This window comes from Anopheles cruzii, chromosome 2 (genome assembly GCF_943734635.1).
Source record: "Anopheles cruzii chromosome 2, idAnoCruzAS_RS32_06, whole genome shotgun sequence".
NCBI lineage: Eukaryota > Metazoa > Arthropoda > Insecta > Diptera > Culicidae > Anopheles > Anopheles cruzii.
The window spans coordinates 29,397,838-29,417,656 of record NC_069144.1 but is presented as its reverse complement, the minus strand read 5'-3'; the positions used below and the strand labels follow the sequence as shown (position 1 = coordinate 29,417,656).

Genomic DNA, 19,819 nt, shown 5'->3' with positions numbered 1-19,819 from the left:
TTGATTTTTTTTGAAAAATTTTATTGGTCGGCTTCAAAATAATCCCCTTCGGATTGAATACAGCGATTTGCACGTTCAAGAAGATTATCGAATGATTTTTTTAGGCCATCTTTTGGTACAGCGTTGAGAATGGTGGTCGCCGCCTTTTGAATGGCATCAACGTCAATATAGCGTTTTCCTTTCATGGCCAAATGAAGTTTTCCGAACAAATAAAAGTCGCACGGTGCCATGTCAGGCGAATAAGGTGAATGATTGATGCTTAAAATGCGATTTTTGGTCAAAAAATCTGTCGTGAGTGTCGAACGGTGAGCTGGTGCATTATCATGCAATAATCGCCAGCTTCCTTCTTCGCAATATTCTGGCCGAATTCGTCGAATGCGTGATACCAAACGCTTCAAAACACTTACATAAAACACAGCGTTAACTGTTTGGCCTGTTGGAACGAATTCTTTATGAATAATACCCTTGGAATCGTAAAAACAAATCAACATTGACTTGATTTTTGACTTTTCTTGGCGCGATTTTTTCGGATTTGGCTCGTCTGGATGCTTCCATTCGCTGCTTTGTCGCTTGGTTTCGGGATCATATTGAAAACACCATGTCTCATCACCAGTCACGATCGAATACAAAAAGTGTCGGTCCTTTTTGGCCTCTTTAATGATGTCTTTTGAATGTTGAATTCTGAGGTCTTTTTCGTGTTGTTTCAATGTGTGCGGAACAAATCGAGCACAAACCTTTCGGTAGCCCAAATTTTCTGTCAAAATACGAAAAATCGATGCTGCAGATATTCCCAATTCTGATTCCATGTATTTAAGCGATGATTTCGGCTCTTTTTTGATGAATTCACGCACAATTTCCGTGTTTTCTTCGTTCACAATATCTCTTGGCCGCCCCGACCGTTCGTCGTCTTCCAAGTCCTCCCGTCCCTCTTGAAAACGTTTAAACCACTCGTGAATACGGCTACGAGATAGACAATCATCACCATAAACATGTTTCATCATTTGATGAGTTTCGGTAAAAGTTTTACCAAGTTTAACACAAAACTTAATATTGGCTCTTTGTTCAATGCTCATTTTTCGACCGACACAATAAATGTACTGTCACATTTGGCGCGATATCTCAGCTTGTATACATCCAAATGTCATAAAAATTTGACAGAACATTACTAATGGATAGACAAACAACCGATACAAATTTCAAAGAGATGGCGCTACTAGAAGATGGGAAATTATAAAAGTCCTGGAATTTTTGAATTGCACCTTGTACTAAAGTATTTCGCCTAAAAATATAAATGACGATTGTTTATTGTCGTAGTGATTGATTTTTTTATGTTACTTAATCGATTACTATTGTCGATTTTACAATAGCCTCGAATAGACACGCTCAGTCCAATTACCATTGTGCAGTGTTTACATCGGACGCACCTTAATCATTTCCGGCATCGAGGGTCATTTTTCCGCAACCATCATAAAGCATCACTTAGCATCATTAACGTTTGTGCCGTATTGCGTATCCTTTCTCCTCGGCGTGCTGATGGGCAGAATGTCCCAAAAGGGGGCGAGAATGGAAATGTGCTGCGGGCGAGAGACAAAATATTGGAAAACCCTTTTAAAAAGCACATCCACCCGACGTCCACGGACTCGTCAGTCAGTGGAAAAGTTGCGGTGGTTCGTTGTTCCGCTCGAAGGCATCTGTCGTCGTTGCCCGGGACGATAAACTGTCGGTCCCGGGCCGTCCTGCCGAGGCTGGCTAAGTGACACCGGCACCGGGATGGAAATGCTTTGAAGACCCCGTGGCCGTACCGTGACTGTTGGCCACCGACATCATCGACCAACGTTCGCTGTTGTCAATGTGATTAGGGCAAGGGAAGTTTTTGGACAAAATTAGAATTCCTTTCTGGACGGGCCCGGGGGGCAGGAATGCAAGATAAGAGAGATGAAAGACTTTATGCTGCTGGCTGAGGGACATTCTCGTCGGCGCTCGACCACTTCAGTGACTGACAGACGGAGATGGCGCACCGAAACACCGACTGCATTACGAAATCGATAAATCAGACAATCGTCTGTGCAAAGAGTTCGATCCACACGGAGTTGCGGTATTGAAATTCTGACTCACTTTTGCGATAAAATATTCGCCACAGTCGGTTCGCGGGCCGATCCTGCCCTACGTTGACCACACGGCCACCAGTTGCTTGCCACACGGCCTGCAGGAAAATCCCTCAGGACGTCGAAAGGTTGTTTATTTATTTGCTTAACCGCTTTTCATCGGGTTCGATAACACTTCGGGCCGTGCAAGGCTATCTCCCGGCATTGTCATTTGGGCTAAACCCATGTCAAGTGGACACATTTCAGTGGAGCGCACTAGATACAATTAGTTTATGGCAAAATATGATTTATGAGTCTGCGCCTTCCCTTAAGGGAGTGCGGTCGAAACGGTTGACTTCGGTCGCTGTTTACACACTACGCATCATTCGACGGCCAAAGTCCGATGAAACCCATCCGAAACAAAATATCGTTCTATAAGGGATTTGCTCTGTTTGCTGAGTCACCATGTGCATGATGTGCTCAAAACAATAGCCTATTAAATAACAAAGCTACATTTCTCAGTTATCTTTTACTGGAATATTAGTAGAGAGTAAATAAGTATGCAGATTAACAAAGGAGCAAATGTGTCATCAGATGAAAACTTTCATTACGCCGAAGGCAATCCGTTTGCATGGTAACTCCTTCCCGAAAAGAATCTACCAGCTGCTCCGGTTCCCGTCGTTCCGTAAAACATTTTATCAATTGCTAAGTTTGGGGCATCGGGAACGAGAATTTGAGCACATTTCTAAGACTTGTCGCTGGGAAAAGCAGTTCCTTGCCTAGGTTTTCGAGTGTTTAGCGTCTTCCTGGCGATGAAAGCGACCTGAATTAATAATGGCTAACCTCTGGTTTACTTAATTGTGTTCGAGATTGTGGGTTCTGCCAGAACGCTTTGGTGTCTGGTTTTTTAAACTAGAAAACAGCATCGACAACATTTCTTGAGTGCTGCCCGAAGCATAGCCTCACCTGTGTAAGTTAAAAACGCTGTGAAGTGTTCCTATTCATCCTATTGGTAAAAGTAATTTAGTTTAATTTTAAGGTTCAGAAAGAATCAGTTTTAAGTTTGCCCAACTTTAGTTCAGTTCAATGCCTTTGGGGAATTGTTAAGTATAGCCAATACCCAATTTATAACGAGCCATATAAATACGAACAGCAAACCGTATTTTTACTAGAAATTCACAGAATGAGCTTTACTTAAACATCATAAGGAAATCAAATAGAAATAGAGACATAAACTAGTTTAATAAGCAAAGTGTGACAAGAAGAATTGGGTTCCCCCTTCGTTAATTTTTAACTAAATCATGGACCCTATCAATGCTGGCTAATTAAATAGAATTTTAAAGGTTATTAAAGAAGCCCTCAAAATCAAAACAAATTGCGTTAACTCAGCTCATTCTGGTGGTAAACGCATCACGTGCCTGATGAAACGTTACTGATATTCGTAATTTGATGAAGCAATGATTTCAGTTCAGGCCAATAAGCATGGGAATCCTTCCATCACGCGAGGTTCGCTCTCAGAGCAGAAAAACAGTTTCCAATTCGATTGTAGCCACTTCAGGAGAGAGCCGTAAAAAAGCGACTTTTGCGTCTGTTTGGGCACCATGAGATGTGTGAGAACGTCCCAGATTGACTGGTGATGGTAATTTTCGGTACTCTACTGCTGCCACTGCCACGGTGAACCACCTTTCCATGGCACTTTCCGAGCTCAGTGTGTGGAAAGGAAACTCGCTGTTTCGCCTCTGACGTTGGGTAATAAAATGTGGCGGTGGACGAAGACGAAGGTACTCGAGAAACGAAACACAGAATTTAGGTTTTTTACCCGCCGTGGAAATTCGTTTGTACCAGAAATTGAGTTAAGACAATTCTCAAGAAGGCGTGTACATTAAGGAGCGTGGCGTTCTCTGCGTTTGACATGTTGATAATCTCGGGACCGAGATTTCGTTCTCCGTTTGGAGCGTTGCTCAAGCATCGAATTATTAAAGGAATACTTTTCACCTCCAAACCGTTGATCTGAGCTACAAAGGCCTGATAAGTACGAGCGCGTTCTCGTTCGTTGGGAAAACCCCTGATTCTGATGATGCGTCTGGATGTCGACAGAATGTTTTTTTTGTTTCCTGTGGACCTGCTTTTTGGCCAGCCTAAGCACAATGGCGGCGTTGGTAAGGATCTAAAAATAACCTTCTAGTCAGCCGAAGAGTGGAAGGCGAAATAATGGCGAGAGCGGCACATGCGGGTGAACTTTTGCCAGGCAAAACTTCAACCTACACGGCGGGGTCTGCAGGAAAAGTCCGGCTCGCCGACTGAAGTCCCCCGTCTGGAGGTTCTCCAGAGAGCTACAAACCCTTCGGAAACCGGAAGCAGTGATAACGTGCACACACACCGATATGGGACCTGGTCCTGGGACAGACAAAAGCCTATCCTCATGGCGTTATTATCCGCTTTTTATGGCTTGATTACGGCTTTGATGTTCGGCAGTGATAGCGCCGGAAAATGGTTCTCAGGTTCTTTTTGCTTTACCGTGTGGGGAAATGGGAAGCAGACATACATTCGCCTTGTAATAGCCTAAGCCTCAGAGCCATAGTCCCAGGTTTGTGTGTGTCTGAACGATTTTTTGTTCGATCCTAAGAAGTTCCAAGTGTGACCAAGCATTGAAAACTTACATCGGCAGGAGTTTTCCACGAGTTCTTTATAAATTAACTCACACAGGCAACGTGCAGTCCACAAATTGGATGGTAATTTCGCATCACTTACCAGACGAAGCTTACCAGAAATGGCTTACCGAAATTAATAATAATCTCATTTGAATATTATCCCCTCCCCAGAGCGACGAAAGGGTTTGCGGTGCCGGGCACACAGTTCTCACGACGGCCGCCCGGTTTATGGTGCTGCTAACCTACTCGCATTACCATTTTTCGTCAATTACAGTCATTCCTCTACCCAGGACCCAACGAGAGGACATGCTGCTGGGGTGTATGTGTTTGGGCCGGAAGTCACATTCGCTCGCTCGGAGCAGCAAATTGGATCTATCGTCTGATAAACTTGTGTTGGTCCAGACGCCCCGGGCGGACGGTATTTTGTAACGCAAGTTTCTGGGCACCGAAAGTGATTTTAATGAACATCAGCCAGCCACACTAGACATGTGCACGGGAGGGAGGATTATGCAAATACGGATTAGCGAAGAAAACAACAAGACATTGTTTTTACCAGCTTTCGGCGCTACCGAAAATTCCACGGTTCGGCCGGTTTTGAGGTACTTCCAGAAGAGAAGATAAACAAGTCGTGCACTTCATAATGTCTTGATCGTCCGGGGTACCTGCCGGTGGTCACATGTGGCCGTTATGTGTTCCGTGTCCGAGTGGTGGTGCTTTCTTTCCTCAACAGTGGAGCGTGGTCGGAGCCCTCTGGAAGGATGGATTAACTGCGGCAATGGCTCCCAGCCACCGGTTAATTATCTCAATCTGTGTAAACTCCTCTCCCGTTACGCTGAAAGCGTCCTATGCTGCCGGGTAGTTCCTGTACCTGTCCATACTAGGTTGTTCATTAAGTTTTGCGTTTTTTTTAATGGATTTTATGGAGACTCCAATTTATAAATTCCATTCCTGAAGCGAAAAACTGGAACGCCTTCAAAACACGCTTCCGCAGCTGTTATCATTTGATGGAAAATGCTGTTCACGCATGATTTGTTTTTTGTCTAAGAGCATATGGAAGTCTCTAGGGGCCAAATCTGGTCAATACGGTGGATACTTCAACAATTCGAACTTTATTTCATTCTGTTAAGGGAACTTTATTTCATGGATTTCATTTTCAAAATGTTCAAGGTGCATTGACCTGATGAAAGAGGATGTTTTTCTTCTTCAAACCGAGTCTTTTTCACAAATTTTCTCTTTCTTTTTGTTATAAATTGTTTAAAATTGTTGTATAAATTGTTATTTATAACGTTAGGTCCTGTCAACCAGAAACATCGCCCCGGGAGCGCCGGACGAAAATCAGAGAGTGACAGAAACATCGCTCGGTTTGTTTGTGAGCGCCAGAAACTATAGTTATAGATAAATATGAGTGAAACGCGAGCGAATGGGCGCAAAACGATTAAAGAGCCAAGAAATAAAAGTAAGTTTTTGTTGCTGCGCCAAGCGGCCTTAACACTAAATTCGAAGGTGGCCATTAAAGTTGGAAAGCCGACCGAACCGAACCGTCTCAATCGTCGAGAATCGCGAGAAATATCCAGCCCGCGAGGACGTGAATTAGATATTTTAATCTTGTCGGAACATTTCACCCAAAGGCTCGTAAACCCCGGGGGGGGCCGTGCGGGTTTACTTCCTTCGGGGGTTAGCTCCCCGCATCCGGCCGAAAGGCTCGCGAAAGATTAATGATAATTACATTCGCTCTGTTTAGTTGTGATTTCGGGGATGCTTTTTAATGGCTCACCGAACCACGAAGCCAGTCAGCCAGCTTACCTGTAGCGTGGAGCACGCCTGGAGGTGTTAAATATTCCATTTTTCAGATTTTATGGTTTCAGGCCCCGCGGGCAGTTCGCGGCCGGTGGGCGCACTCCGGCACACCGGCTCCGGCTCTGGTTCTGGTTGGCTGATTGATGTCATGGTAATATGCGTACCGGGAGCCTCGTAGGCATTCGATGGCTTCGGATCCGACGGTTCGTCTCGTGCCAATCAGATAATCACACTCCATTTTGTGGAGAGTTAAATTTGGGGTATAAACATGAATTTAATGATATTCTAAGATCGTTTAAAGCCTGAGAGGGACAGTTAGTGTGCAATGCAAGGGAAAACTGCTTAAATAAAATGGGATGATTTGGACGAACTCATTCGATACAAAATATTATGGAGGGCAATTGATTTAGGTGTCAAAAATATTTCAAGTTATAGAGTAATGGATTGAAGTATAGTTAGTGAAAAGATGTAAAATGCAAAACATTTAGTTCATAATGATACTGAACCTACAGAATTATTTCCTAATAACGGTACCTAGTTTCAACTTATTTTATTCAGTACTAAGCTATGCGATAATCCTTTGCGGATATTAAGTTATCATCATCTTTATTTGCCTTCGAAGTTGATGTTGCTCGTCAGAGATCATAGCAATTCGGTATAACTTCGGAACAACTCAATAGACAATTTGACCATTTGTGTTACTCTTTTTGAGTTTTTCGTACTCTTAGGTTAAACTTTATTAAAACTTTCCAGAATTTTGTGTGTTGCTAGTATTCAGTATCCTTTCTACATGAATTGGTATCTCCACAACTCTTAGTATGCAGCAATTAGATTATGAACAAACAGTTACAAAGACTTGAACACTTGAACAAACAAAGTTAATTAGAAAATATTGTACGTTTTGTTGTAAAATGTTGAAAGATTCAAAATCATCGTTGAAACGCACAATGCTACTTATTCTTTTGTTGATTTGATCAAAACTCAAAGCGAAATTATAGATAGCAAGACAGTCAAATATGCAAAGATGAGAAAATGCAATAAAAAACATGAAACAACAGAAATGAAGTCTTTTACGTCAATTCTACAACTTTACGCCCAAGAACTCTTTTTAATAATGTGTGTTATCTCCCACCGGGATTTAAAACGCCCGAAGTGGATTGAATGGCCCAATGGATTACACTTTTACTCTGAAAACGCCCGCCGCGTTCAATGGCCCCAAATGTTACACGGTCCAACTCCGGTGGCGTGTCGGTGTGGAGTTGTAAAATTATATTTTTATTGCCATCATGTGGACGGCTTGCAGGCCTCTTTTGCCAAACCTGCTTCAGTGAAAATCTTCCCCAGTTTTGCAAATCGCCCACGCTACGCGGGCTTGGGCTCGGGCAAAAAAAACAGGACATAAAATCAAAAGGCGTTTTGATACCGAAATTTTGCGCGAATGAAACTTTTCCCTTTTCCCGGGCAAACAATGGCCCCGCTCTCGTGCACGGGTTTGTTTGGTGAGCATTTTTTCACATGATTTATCGGTTTAGCACGCTATTTTCGCACAATGTTTCAATGCTGCTGGCGGGATAAATAAAAAATGAATCTCGTCTTTGGGGTTCGCACCGAACCTTGGCGGAAGAGGGCCCGAGTTTAAAAGTCGGGATCGGGCAAGGTATTTCCGGAATGTTACGGTCTTTAACTTCGTGACCAGCAGCTGTGGTGCTTGGTGCTTCGGTTTAAAATGAGGTCCGAGCTGAGGTGTTCTTGCGGTGCGGTCCGGCCACTGGGTAGCTCAACTGTTCCAGCTCCAGAAGTACTTGAAGTAATCATCGTTCGTTGCGATCAATGTTAATTTTGCTTTCCTACCGAAACAGAACCCTCAGAGCCCCGGGGGCTGGGCTCCAATCCGACATAAAGCTTGTATATTTGGGGTATTTTTGTGGCAAAATTGTTTCCTTTCGGCATGAAGAAAAAACATAGAAAATGGTTCACCGCGTTCGCGAAACGCCGGACCCGGATAAGTGCCGGAAATTCCTCAAATTCCATCGGTAACTTCATTTTGATTTTTATGGTTATGTAACATATGCGCAGCAGGAATGTTTGCCGTTTGCCGCCAAGGACCTGCCGGTGTACTTTCATTCCTTTATTGCTTCTTCTTTTCCTAAGTTGTTGTTTAGCGGAAGCTCGCCTAACCTGTGAACCATAGGAACGGCGGTGTGCTCCGGTTCTGGTCTCTGGCAAGCAACCACCTTGATTGCATTGAGAACCACCTTCACTGGAAGCATTTATGGCAACTGCCAAAAAGGAGTAAACCCAAACTACACCGAAACGCGAACCACACCGACGAACGTCGAACGGGGTCTTCAAGAACGGCAAAAATAACAAGATATAAACAAAAAAAAAAAATCGCACACCTTCTACCGAAAAGAGAGAGAGAAAGAGCGGAACAGATTGTTTATCTGTGGCGAAACGGAAACTTTGTCCATAAAATTGTTTATGTTCCGGATGTCTTCACATTCATACGCTACGCTGAGACGGCAAGGGCCACCGGCAACATAAAGATGGTAAAAAATGACTCACTAAAGCTGCACTAGAGGCGAGAGAGAGAGAGAGAGTGAGAGCTCCTTAGAAAAGGACGATACTCTCCCCCCAAAACGAACGGTTCGGGTCCGATGGCCGGAAATAGTTTTTGGTCGCAAAAACGGGCAGAAAAAAAACACCCATCCTTGCCGTGTCGGAAGTTGCGATGTTGCCAACCCGCAGGAACCTGGGAGAGAGCTTATGAATTTTACATTTTGCTTCACAACACTGCCACTGGTAGGCCCCAAGAACCCCGCAATAAATAGGCCCCAATTCAGGGATCTAGGATTTCTTTTGGTCGGTGAATCACCACCACGGATACCTGTGGCCCCTGTGGAAAGGTGTTACTGGTCCCCCCCACGTTGACCGACATTCATTTGGGTGAAATATTGATTTTTAATATTTTGTTTGGGGTTCCTTCTCTCTCAATGTGTCGGTGGCGTGGCAGGTTGGTTTTGGATTCCGGAATTGATGACCGGGCACCGCCTCGGGTTTCACGGGAAGGATACGCCACAGGACGGTTCATTAGCGCTGATTGCGGTTTCGGTGGCCACTCTCGGTCCACCAGTCGGTCGGTCGGTCGATTGATGAATCATTTGTTTCAATTTGTCAGCAAAAAGTCAGCCCCGGCGAAGCGATCCGGGCGTCAAGTGTCGTCCTCGTCGGGTCCACTAGCGTTCGAAAATTTAATATTTATGATGTCCAATGGCGCGCGACGTGTCAGAGGGGCTGTCGAGGACGAAATGCTTCTCTCCCAGAACCTGATCCTAATTGATGCTAACTGAACCGCAGCTGTCAAAACATCTCATCATTATTCCGCGACCTTGCCGGTCACCTGTCCCGGTACTTGATTCCCTATTCTGGTGGTGGTGCGCTTATCCGGTTCTCCCTGTCTCGTCCAGGGCCGGGCTCTAATGTTTCACTTCGTGCACACATCTTCATTTATCTAGGCGCCCTTGTAGCGGTAGTGTCCTGTTCCATTTCCTTGATTGAGAGGATGAATTAGAGGCGCCTAGAGCTGGGAGAGGGACCCTGCTAAATGAAATCCTCGCCGAAAGGGCGCTCAAGGTGTTAGTCCTTTTTTTCCCCGTCCAGAACAGAGCGCGCAGCGTCGCCGATATATCCTTTGCGTCCTTTTTGCGTGTACATTGTGTGCCTTTTTTTGCCCGCTGTGCCCGCCATCTCTCCAGAAACTAAAGCCATTGTTTTTCCCTGACTTCATGAATATTTGACGATTCCTGGAGAGTGCATATCTGTGGCAGCGACGGTGAAACCCGACACCCGTGCGCCAACTGGTGTGAGACGCCAGTCTCGGGAAGAAAAGGCGTTGGACCACCGCCAGATGATGCAGATGTGCTGCTTTGGGTGTCATTTGTTTTCATACCCTCCACGACGCACTGCAAGTTGTACATGTGATACCTCCCTGCAGTTCGGTGCCTTTGCGGAGTCCCTTTTTTTCGGCCTTTTCCAAACTGCTTCAAGATGTGCGTCTCTACTTGCTACACACACTTGACACTGTATACATATCGATCCGTCTCGGTAGAAAACACAGGACACGAGCACGGAACGTACAGAGAATTACTTTATTCTATGAATACCAAATTTGGTTTAAGCCTCGCTTCACCAAAAAGTTTAGTCCGTGTCGTGGACTTTCTCCAACAGAGCCGAGCCGCTTCGGGCCTGTCGAGATGGGCCCGAGCCAGATGGATTTTTCCTGTTTTGCGGCGGCGGTTGCGAACATCCACGGGAACAGCCACTCCAGAGGATGGTCCAGACACGGAGCACGAGCTGGAGATGGAGTAAGATTATTTCCTGCTTATTACGACTTCCTGCCAACTACAAATCTGACAAAACTTCGAACCATATCACTGCGTCAACAGATAAGCCTCGTAGCCTGCCCCCGGTCGTACCATAAATCTATCGAGTCCGCAAATCAAAGGTTCCGTGTGTGTGTGGGGAGAAGACTTCAAAAAGGTTCCTGCCGGGATTCCAGGCCGTGGTACAAATCCTTCTCGGATTATTATCATGTACGAGGGCCATATAGCGCTATGGATATCCAGGAGATGCACGGGGAACGACGTGCCGTCGCAGGCGATTCCGCTTGCCAATATTCCTTGTTTCCTGCAGGTCTACCTGAGTGCGCAGACCCAACCCAATATTTAATCAAAAGCAGGGGAGCCGACCGGGGATCGCTTACGACGGTGGTCGTTCATGAAAAATCCGTCCGGCCCGTTATGGGCTCATGAAATATCCCATTTTTCTGGCGTTCGTCCACCGCACCCGGAACTCATAACCTACGCCGCCGCATACCGCAGCGAAGGTTCCAAGCGGGAAGACAACACGGCTCTATCGTTCCGGCTAGCCTCCCGCTGAGACGCCAGCAGTGTGTGTCTTGGACAGTTCCTTTTTCCCATTTCCGCCTCAACAACAAGTCGATTTCATCGGGATCAACGGGATGATCCGGGAAGAGGTTCTTGGTGGACCACAATGGAAGGAGCGGACCGGACAACCCCGGCACGGCACGAGGGTATGAAATTAGGTGGGTCGCATAAAGCGTTGTCATAACCAAAAAACTTGTGAACGAGCAACGGATAGCACCAGGCGGGGAAGGGTACATACTTTGCTCACTGTCCGATCAGTTAGGCGGCCTCAATAAATAGTTACGGTTACGGAGACGGTCAGAAGAAAGCGGTAAGGAAAAAACGCCCTCCAAGATGGAATCGCCTTTCGCCAGATTCGGTACACTTGGCGGTGGCGAACAGATGCCGGAACCAGCATGCGGTTGTGTCCTCGTGACGATATGTTAGACGAAAAGTTAAATATCTGGAACCCATCAATTTCTCGGCCGTGGCTCGGTCATGCCAGGTCGCTTCAGCAAGATGTCGGCGGAGCCACAAAGGACGCGATGACAAAGAAAATTAAGATTATTATTGAATCATTCTTTTTGTGACCGAAACAGAGAGAGAGCGAGCGAGAGATTGGGTGGTAAATCCTTTGCTGGGCTAGTTTTTATGTTGATTCGATTTGGTCTTCTTTCCATCCGGTTTTCCGTGGTCGGCGGTTCCCCGTTGGCAGATTTACCAAGTTCGCCAGGATCGCCGGAAAGTCCTTGAGACGGTGGGGTCTGGGGATTTATGTAAATAGCGAGCGACAGAAAGAGAGAGAGCGAGTGGCAGCGTGGAAAAGATTTACCATACTTATTGGGTCGAGTGATAAAAACGGCGTCGTCTGCTGCGCGATAATCGAGGTGATAAGAAGGCGTCACAGTGGCTGGCTCTATTGTGGCCTGGCGGAGTTTATCGTTTGGGTTGGTTTTTGGGGCTCGTTACGAAGTGAGACTGCAGAGTAGAACCCCTATCCTCGATTGTGCACACCGCGGAGCACCGGGTTCCAGAGATACATTAAGCATAATTTATGATTTCATTCTCTGCCAGGCGGGTACGGTGGCGGGTGGCTGGCGAAAAGTTGAGTGATTTCAAGCGCTTTCGTAGCCGTTCTGGCGCGTTGACTCCTGGTGCTGGTGTGTATTGTTTCGCATTAGAGAGGGCGCAAAGGCCGGCATGCAAACGATTTATGTAATAATAAGAGTAATAACTTGCAGAAACTCTTCAGCGATTTATCTGCCGGCCGGCCGGCTTGGGCTGAACCCAAACGTTGGGTGACGTTGTTGTTGTGGGTGTAGTTCTTTATTTTCGCAAACCGCCTCGCCCCCCTAAAACCAACGAAGGTGTGCGCTAAATGTCGTACTACAGAAGCACTTCGCCGCCAGCGCCAGAACCGTTCGGTGACAACGATTGTTGCGCAAAGAATAATGATGCGCCATTTTTCATCACATAGATTTCGCAAACATTTTTCCGCTCTCCGCTTTTTTTTTTGCCAACTTCTGACACCAGATGTGTGGCATCTTGTGCGCAGAAAAAGAAAGACAGAGAGAGAGAGAGAGAATCAGACAAGAAAAATGAAGAATGGTGTTCGGCTGTCTTTTTGTACCAATATTGGATTGAAACAAGAACTTCCCGACAGTGGAGAAGCCAGCTCCAGGAGGAGCTCACAGGATATCTCTGAGACTGAGACCGGGGAGGGCACCCTCGGCGGGCAAGCCACTGGAAACATTTTGCGGACAGAAATCACGACTTTCGCGTCGGTAGATTTACAGCCGTTACGTGATTGCATTGCGCAAACAATTGAAGAACGTGAAAAGTCCGCGCCGTCTGTCCGCCGGCCGACGGTGGAGGTGCGGAATCGATTTGTAGTGCCATTTAATTGCAAAGTATGATAGTTTTACGCTGGCGAACTTTGGCTAATGAACCGGTAACCTTTACCGTTGTCACAATGGAAGCAATTTCATCAACAGCTTTGCCGTGAATCTCAAGAACTTGGCATTCTCTCAATTAAGTAAAACCCATTGGATCCCGAATTTTCAAGAAAAGTAATAGGAGAGCATACTTCCCTTTGCCGAATGGAATACGAAAAGAATATCAAGTCTTTTGAACATCTTTTTTAACGTTTCAGAATCTGGCCGATTTTCCGAAACCGACTGAAAAATGATGGAGTTATTTGACATTAAAATAGGTCCTGTTATGATGTATTTTTATTAAGTAACTGAGCAATTAGCAGATAAGCACATGTTGTCTGTATGTATTTTCCGAATCGACTGCATTAGGAGGACCACATTGACAGCTAGACCTGGTAGACTAGCTAGACAGATAGACCTGGTAATGAATTCTTTTAACAACTGTCAACTTGAAACAATCTAAGAACTCTCGGTTGAGAATACTGGGTTGTTTAATATGTTTTTTGCCTCGATACCAGAGGGCGCTGTTACGACCCTATTTTTTTTTTGGTGTATTAGTACACTCTTCATATGAACGCTCGTGAAGTTTCATTTCAATCGGTCGCTTAATTTTTTTTTACAAGCCATTTAGTATCGACGTGTCACAGTATGTTTTACAACGGAAGAAATCAAGTATCGTGCACTGATTGAATTTGTATTTATGGAAGGTTTACAAGCAAAGCATATTTAAAGACGTGTGTTGAAAGTGTATAAGGACTCTTCACCTTCAATTAGAAAATACAAAGGGAGGTTTCTGAGTTTAAACGTGGTCGTACTAGCCTTCAACACGATCCATGTTAAAAACGTTAAAAAACAGACACAACATTCGAAATCGTAGACAAAATACAGGATATCGTATTGGAAAATCGTCGAATCACTTAAAGAGATTTAGTATAAGGCCTAGCCATCTCATTGAGCAGTATAATCAATATTTTGACTGAAGTATTGGGTTCCAGTTCCAGCAAAATGGGTGCCGCATTCGCTCAGAATGGAACAATGCACCCAATGCAACAAATGGTAAAATACCATGAATTAAAGCTCGAATTGTTGGAGTATCCCCCGTATTTACTAGATTTGACCCCTGCCGACTTCCATCTGTTTTCAAACCTCAAAAAATCATGCGTGGAAAGCGTTTTTCATCAAATGATGAAGTCATAACAGCTGCGGACGCGTATTTTGAAGGCTTTGCAGTTTTTCACATCAGGGATGGAATTTAGAAATTGGAGTCTCCTTGAAACAAGTGTATTGATGTTCAGGAAGGCCATACTGAATAATAAAGTGTGTTTCAAACCATAAAAATGTGTCCTTCTTATCGAGGCAAAAAACTTATTGAACAACCTAGTATGTCTAAGATTATTCGGTACAGTGTGCCGTGCCATTTCGAATTACCGCATCGAGTTCCCACGTATGCAGACTTTTTATTACAATTATATTGAAAGAAAAGATTAAAGCTCGTTCCATTTTATGTGTATTACCGATTGTGGAAATCATTGTCCACATGCATCGCATAAAATCCACACTTATGCTACAGCTTCCTGGCAACGGTGCCCATCGATTGGACATTCTCTCACGATAAAGTATCCATTTATGTGTATCCTGTGGACCGGTGTAATAAAAGCTAACCCACTCTCGACCATCAATTGTCACGCACCTTTTCGAAGGAAATAAACCTAACCGCACCCATTACACAGTGGCGCTCTAGTGACCGCTCCCCCGTAACGATGTGGCCACCGCCTTGGAACCGCCGAGTATGTCCTGTCCAGATCTAAATGGCAGTGGCGTGGCGCACCGAGGGCTCACAACGAGCGCCGTTATCGTCAGCACAAATATGTTAATGACTCGGTCGGTGCGTAAAATAGATCGCCCATAAAAGTCAATTTTAATGAATTTTTACTGTCCGGGCCGGTACGGAAGGGCATCCGAAGTTATGGCCGGTTTACACCTTCGGTGCGACCGACGGACTCACAGCAGAATTGGGAAATCATACACACTGCCACTGCAGTCCGTCCACTGTGCGCCCGAAAGGAAGTGAATTAAATTTTATGTCTCACTATTAATCTAGACCCACTTTATTGCCCTAGACACTTCAACGAACCTGGTTTGTAAACACATTGTGTGCGGGGATTTCTCGTTCCCGCTTTCCGGTAATTGAATTTGTGATTGCCACCAATTGCAACCGACGCAACACGTGTTGCCCTCGCGACGCCGAATGTCGAATGCAAATTTTACCCAATTTCGATGACGTAATTAAGGGCGACCCGAAGAGCTTACTCCGGTTCGATTTGGCGGCTCGCAGTACGTGCGCCTCCTGGCGGCGAAAGGTCTGTTCGGTGTCGTTTCCGGCAACGGGAACGGGCAGACATGTTACAAACGATGTGTAATAACAGAAACGGCCGTAAATGGAATCAATTCCGGGGGCCGCGTATATTGCATTCCGCGGCCAAGGATCGATAGAACGGGCTGCGCGCCCGGCAATGGCATCCATTTGTTGTAGCTCCCGCCAGAGGGCGTACAGAATCCGGTTGTGATTGTGGCGAATCTTTCTTGTGCCACCGCTGCTGCCGCCGCCGAGAAAATCTAATCAAAGACAGGCCTGGCTTTCACCTACTCTCACACCCGCCCTCAGGGATCGCCTCAGGACGCATGATCCGTCACCAGTCAGGTTTTTTTTTGTGTGTGGCTGTTAGAGTCCCCCACAGAGCGGGGTCATTTGTGAGGATCCGCTGGGGAACAAACCGGAGCCCGGAGCCCGTATTAGACGATATAAATATAAAATGTAAATAGTGTTTTCAATAAATAAAACCTTATTTACATATGCCAGCCGTACGGGCTTCTTTGGTCCCTGGTGTGAACAACGGAACGGCATCGACGGATACCTCGACGACGGGGCCCGTTGATCGGAGGCGCATTTTCACTAGCATTCAAATGAGATCCCATAAATCGTGGTGTTTCAACGCGCGTCCACCTCCTACAGTGGTCCATCCTTTGGAGGCGAGTAGAATCCTTCATCCACCATCGTCCACCAACAATCCACGGGCAAGCCGAGACCAAAGGTGAACCTTGTGTCTATTCCGCGTTACTTCTTGTGACGTTACGCTCCGGACGCGCCCGCGCCAGAAGGGTTCACAGCAAATGGTTCCAATCGTTGGCGCAACCTTTCGCTCCTGTTCCGCGAGGCGGTCCTCCGAACCCGAAGAAACCGCACTTTCGCGAACGGAAAAGAGAGATTGGAATCATCTTTTGACTGTACCTTTGATTTATCGCCGGAAATTGATTTGATTTGCTCTTTCCGGCGACGGTTCTTACGGCGGTTCTTTTCCATCCTGGGTCACCCTCTATCCTGTTCGCTAAGCCACACACTTTCCACAAACACAAGGCGCAGTAGTAGTGGCCCCAACTCCGTTCGAGGAAGCCGCCCACCCGGTTGAAGATGTTGTGGTGCTTCGGCTTCGGCTTCGGCATTTTTTTTTCGGTTACCGTAATTTGTCGAATTTATATGTGTGTAATGCCACGTGGCCAAGGGCGGGGACTGGAAACAAATTGTTGTACCTGTTTGAATGCGGTGCGGTAGTGGGTGGATTCTTTGGCTTCTATCGAATTTGCACTTCCCTCGCCCAAGAAAGCGCCACCGAGGAGAGTCTAAGTGAAATCTATGTCCAACCATTGGCGGCCCGTCGTGGCGCAAAGGTGTGAATATTTGTACGGACGTGTTTCCCCTCTTCTTCTCCTTTTTTTCCCCGGCGCCACCGGCACAATACATCACCATTACGTATGAAAATTTAATACCATCCCCACCGTTGCGGAATGATTCCATTGCAGCAGAGGTACGGGCCTCCCAACAGTCAGTGGAATAGAGGAAAATGTAGCGAAAATAAATAACGCAACAATCGCAACAATGGGGAATCTATTTTATTACCCCTTGGGCGATGGTCGAATTTGTCAAACATAAAACTATTCACTTAACGCTTGATCGATGGCCGTCCGGCTTTTTTTTTCTTTATGGCGCTGCCACACTTCAGGATTAGAGCAACGAATATTTGTGCTACCAAATTGCGTTAAAAATGCAGCAAAAGTGACAGGCGAACATACTAAGGCACAGACGATAAAAGATTGCAATTATCGTGGTACTTCTCGTGTGGGATCGATTTAGGTTATGAAACGCCAAAGTACAGTGCAATAAAAGTTGATAAAGTGTCGTCGTTTGAATGAAGCATGTGCGGCTGTTGCTGTTACGGCAGAGTTTTTGGACAAGTGGTAGGTTCTGTAGCTATGCAAATATTTCCGGGCGTTTTTCGATTGTCAAGACTAACTTCCTGTGAAGCTCTTGCAATCGTTAAGATTCCAGAGCAATGCTTTTAAATTTACCCTCCGATAATAAGTTTCATTTTTGAAGTATTGAATGACAATAAATTGTTTTGATGAAAATATCCAAGAGTTTCTTTAACTAAAGCATATCATTAGATTGACTTTTGATTTAGTTTAGACAGTTTGTTTTTGGAAATAAATCCAAAGGTTGATTATGTCCAATAGATATTCTTTAATCGAATATCATTTTTGCCATCGAATTTCGAAATCTAAAAATCAAATTTTTGCCATCGCACGGGAAACTGCGCACGTTTAAATTCAAAGGGCACATCCGTTCATAATATGTGAACTCGGGTACATCTTCCTCTTTATATTTTGCATTTGAAATGGCGGATTCGATGATGTTTTTCATTCACTTTTATTATGGTAAGCCGTGTAGGATTTCAAAGTTTCGGCGGATTTATATTTCTGAAAAGAACAATCATAGCTCCAACTTCAAAATATGTGAGAGCAAATCAAGCGGTAAACCAATCGAATTAATCGAAATTCGAATTTCTGTTAATCGAAATCGAAATTCTGTTAATTCTGAGAATTAGAGAATTCTGAGAATTATGTTAATAATTTACTGCTTGACGTGGAAGTCATACCTTCTTCAGGTACTCCATCTGGAATGCTACAATTGACAGCATTTACGTCGTTATATTTTACTGCTAATATAACGCGATCAGTTAGCCACTAATTTAATCTTATCTACTCTTGTAATTTAGTGTTATGTTTAGGCATTTGGTGTCACTCAGTTGAAGTCGCCTCAGTTTGGTCGCCTTTGGTATCATCACACACCGAATCGGTTTAGCAACAACTTCTTTTTTTATTAATCAATATTACTAAAACATGTTCCAAGTCCACCAACAGAAGCCTTTAATCTGCAGTCACATTAACAGTACATTGTTCTTGTTGGTTTATTTTTCGATAGCGCGTTTCGGCGTCATTTAGTTTCCCCACTTTTACCTCATTCGCGGCGCATTACTGTTGACATCTATTAATATTTTGCAGTGGCTAAAGTAATTAATGAGTGCGCAATAAAATACAGTCATCATCCAAAACAACAGATACAGGCGTAATTGAAATTGATACGAAATCGTTCGGAATGATTTATTTCTTCCAATAAGCGCGACCCAAGCGACGCACTGGCCTTGTCGTCGTCGATGTCCCCGTTTTTTGCGATTTCCCGCGAACATCAAGCAGATGATGAAAAAATCTACTCCAGATCTCTCTCTGTCGGTCTCGGTGGCCCGGCCAGTATCGAAATGGGGTTGGGGGGCGGAAATGAAAACCAAACATTTTGGTATGGCTTTTCACCATTCTGTCCCGGGTCTGCTATGTTGTCGGTCTCGGCCTCGGTCCTCCATTGTGGACGGTGGGGAGTGTGTGGAGTATTTGCGTATTGTTTGCGATGATTACGGCTTAATAAATTTCAGTTCATCGGGATGAGATTGGACCGGCGGGTACCACCAGGAACCGGACCGAGACCATGTTCCGATGTATCCGACGTATTTAAGGTTAATACGACCGTAAATCATGAATATGAATAATATGCTCTGGCGCAGGCTGTGGCTGTTGGGCTAAACTTTTGCACGCTCGACAACATTGGCCCCGGGTCCGCTCGGAACCTGACCGAAACCTGGCTTCCGGCGACGGTGCACGTCGAACAAGTTAGGACGATTTCTGCTTGCAACATGAGACCTTTGCTGGGCCGGGTGCTGGACAAAGTGTAATTCAATAATGTTTTAACTGGATCAAATTATGTTGCTATTTCTCAAAAGTATTTAATATTACTTTAATGCTGAAGCGGTTCACAACAAGTTCATAACCAGTTCATAACCGGTTCGTTATGCGTTTCGAGTTGGGATTCCTCGATAATCAAAGAACGCTTCGAACTAATTAAACTAATGAAAAGTACATAAAACCGGTAGTATTATGACCATTATAAAATGAACTAATAGTGTAAGTAGTAAAGTACTAAAACAGTATAAAATTACTACTCTTTACGCACATATTTTGACCGGTTGACGTTCAGCAAACAC

General features: G+C 45.0%; 1 protein-coding gene across 1 annotated transcript in view; it reads left to right on the top strand.

Moving 5' to 3' along the window:
• Positions 1-19,819, top strand: part of LOC128278814 (uncharacterized) — a 47,373-nt gene that overhangs the window by 19,253 nt on the left and 8,301 nt on the right. The window lies entirely within an intron of this gene.